The following is a 3430-nucleotide window of genomic DNA, read 5'->3' on the forward strand; positions in this document are numbered from 1 at the left end:
ACGCCAATTAGCACAAATGGTAAGTTCCGACAGTGCCTACAAGTGTGCCTACTGGCCGCTAAATGGCAATACCGGTTTCATATGTATACACCTGGTATAAAAGAACATATTTTCTAGCACTGGGATAATTAAAAAATTCTGCTTATATTCCAACAGACAATAAGCAGATCATTTAACGTCGTCTTAATTTTTAGTAACTGATTTGTCTAAAAATGATTCACAAACTAATAAATTATTACTTTTTCTCTAAAGTTTTCCTTCCAAGCACTTGTTTTACAACTTTTTTTAATGAGCGGGTGACTGCTCCTCACATTGTAGGATAAAGGCCCTCACACTTTGAGGTTTGATAAATATTTGTTTATAAATGAAATTTATGCTTTTCTTTTGAATTACGAAATAAAGCTAGATAAAGATGATCTTATTAAATCATTAATACCTAATTTTAATTCCTGCATGCACTTTATTATCAAAAACTGAAAAAAGCCAGCCGCTAAACCCTATTTTATGATACTGACCAAATTCATTTAAAATCAGACAGGTTTTGTGCTTTGTTATTAGTGCTTTAACTGTTATGTCTATTGAACAAAGAAAATCTGTTTGTTATAGAGAAATACCTCTTACTCTTTTGTGAAATCTTGCATCTTTCACGCAAAATTTCAAGAAATTTATTATCAGGAAACAAAACATTATTCTCGCCTTGAACATCATTAAACTTTCATAAAACTGATGGAATTTCATTTTTAGATAAGTAGTAAAATAACATTTTTTTAAATAATATAATTTTCATTTTGTACATATTCTATGCGAAAAATTGAAGGCCTTTTTTATTCTTTTCAAATATTTTTAGAAAGTTTTTGATATAAAAATGACAAAATTTGGAAAAGTTTCAAAATGTTTTCATTTTCTATGTAGTTACTGTTCTTAAAAGAAACTCAATGAAAGAAATCGACCAAATTTCAATATTTTTAGATATTTATTTTTTTTATTTTTATAAAATATTATTATTATTTTTATTATTATTCTTAATATAGTTAACTTAAAACTTCAAACAAAAAGTATCTGAACAAAAAACACAAATTTGTTAAAGATAGAAAAAATATATTCTGCAGAAAATAATAAATGAGATTAAAACTCTGCGAGGGAAATACCTTATGTTTTATGTAGAAAACAACTTTTGCTGTAAAATTTTTATTAAAGTAGCAATATTCTTTTGATAGTTTCCTATCTTGGTCAAAAATTTCGATTTAAAAAAAAAATGTCAGTGTGAAGAAATAGTTTACCAAGAGCAAAACCTAGCAAATTTGTAGAACATATTAAATGAGTAAAATGTTCAAACAACAAATCATTCTCACATACTTGGCTGGACCTCTCTGCAAGATTTGAAATGGAATTTTTCTGTAGAAATTTAAAGGCAAAATTTGTGTTTTTTGGGAAAAATATACGTCAAAATTTCATTACGACATCCTGAAAATTCTTCTTTTTCTGAACAAAAAAAATTATTATCGACTGTGCCCTATTTTACTGCATTTAAGGTCAACCAAAATATATGTATTTGTGTAAATGGAAAATAAGAGAAGAATAGAATTTGGTATTTTGTATTCCCATAAAATAGAGCCATACTCCAGAAAAAATCTGAGAACCTGTTTTCCGGCGACAAAACTTATTAAAAGATACCTTTCTTATGCCAGAATGGCAGACATGTGTACCAATTTGTTTGTTTACATTTTGAAAGATATGCGCTAATTAAAAAAAGAGTCTGATTAGGTATGATACTGGACAATGTCAACAATGTTAGAGAGAATTAATCATTCTTAGAAAAATTGAAAAAATATATAACCGAAAAATAAAGAATAGATTTCATTTGCCGTATCAATTTAGGCAGTTGATATATTTCAAATTTATTTGATAATGTAATAATTATGTTTTATATTTTATACATGCCAATTACAGTCATAAGTTGTACCTGCTACATAATGAAAATTAACAATCACTGTGTGATAATAACTTAATAATTTTTACTTGCTTCATCCAAAAGAATTTATGGAAAAGTTAAGAATTTTCAGAACTTTAGATGAATTAAGTAATATTTAATAATAATTATTTTTATATATTAAAAGTTTAATCCAAGAATTTTGAAACATCGTAGTTTACGACGAAATTCGTGAAACTTTAAGAACGTGATAGATAAGAGAAAGATCAAACTTAGTATATTATAAGCGAATATTGTACAGTCAGAAAAAAAAAATTCGTGATTATCGTATTGTCTCGTTCAATGATATAAATTAGGCATGCAGCTAATTTTACATTTATTTTCGACACTCTAGAAATTTTATTGAATATCGATATTGTCTGTTGACGTTATTTTTTATTAATTGATGTTCAACCATAGGATTAAGATGTATTTAGAAATGAGGCATATTTTTTGTGAAAATTATCAGAATATGGCAATGGAATAATGATGGTTCTTAGTTTTGTGTTAGTTTTTTTGTTTATACAGGAGCTAATTGAAATCATTAATCCAATGTCGTGTCCTGTGTGGAATTTGTGTATTCATAGAGAAAATGAAATTTATTTAATGAGAAGATGAGGAAATCTTATTAACTATCGGCATTTTGTACATTATTCTTTTTTAATTGTACATAATAATTTATTTACGAACTTGGCTAACTTGTGTTCGAGTGTCCATTCGGCTTGTAAATAGGAATTTTAAAATTAAAAGAATTTAGTTTTTCAAAAATGCAGTTTTAATATGCACAAAAAATAAATGTTATCGAAACACTGAAAAGAATTATTTAGCCTTAATCATATAGTATGAGGTGAGAAATGAAATTCTAAAATATAAGTTAAAAAGAAATATTAATCTCTTTATTCTGCATGTCTTAAGGCTATTGGAACGGTATGCAAAAAAATGAAAAAAATCTATAAAGCACTCAAAGCTTTCCACTATAATTCGATAACTTGGATTTGAGGTTTAAAAAAAGAATTTTTTAAATGTTCCAGATCCCGGAAGGGGTTTTAGAGTGGCAGGAAATTGGGTAAGCCTCTGGTTTTTTAAAAAAAAATAATAATAATAATTGAGAGTAGAAATTCATAGTAACAACGTGAAGTGTGAAGGAAGTCGACTGACGCGGGATGACAGCTTATAGCTCTCTTGCGCTAATAGCTTGATCGCTTTCTAAATTTTAATTAGTAGAAATTTTACTATTTCATTCAGCACACCTAATTTTAATTGATAAATCAGTTATTTTAAGAAGTTTACTAATTTTAAGAGTAAAAATACCATAAAATAAAGTTAATCAAGAATACCGTAATTGTTGTGAATCAATTATAGACTTAGACTAAATTGTTAGAGGAACAATTTCTATTTAATAATTTATTTATACTTAAATATTATATATAACATTGAAGTATAACCAAAAGTTGAATTGAA

The 3430-nt window shown here is 26.6% G+C and overlaps 1 pseudogene; it reads left to right on the forward strand.

Annotated features, from left to right (window-relative positions):
- LOC117178427 overlaps positions 1–3430 on the forward strand; it is a 40162-nt pseudogene that overhangs the window by 13693 nt on the left and 23039 nt on the right.

This window comes from Belonocnema kinseyi, chromosome 8, assembly GCF_010883055.1.
Source record: "Belonocnema kinseyi isolate 2016_QV_RU_SX_M_011 chromosome 8, B_treatae_v1, whole genome shotgun sequence".
In the NCBI taxonomy this organism is placed as follows: domain Eukaryota; kingdom Metazoa; phylum Arthropoda; class Insecta; order Hymenoptera; family Cynipidae; genus Belonocnema; species Belonocnema kinseyi.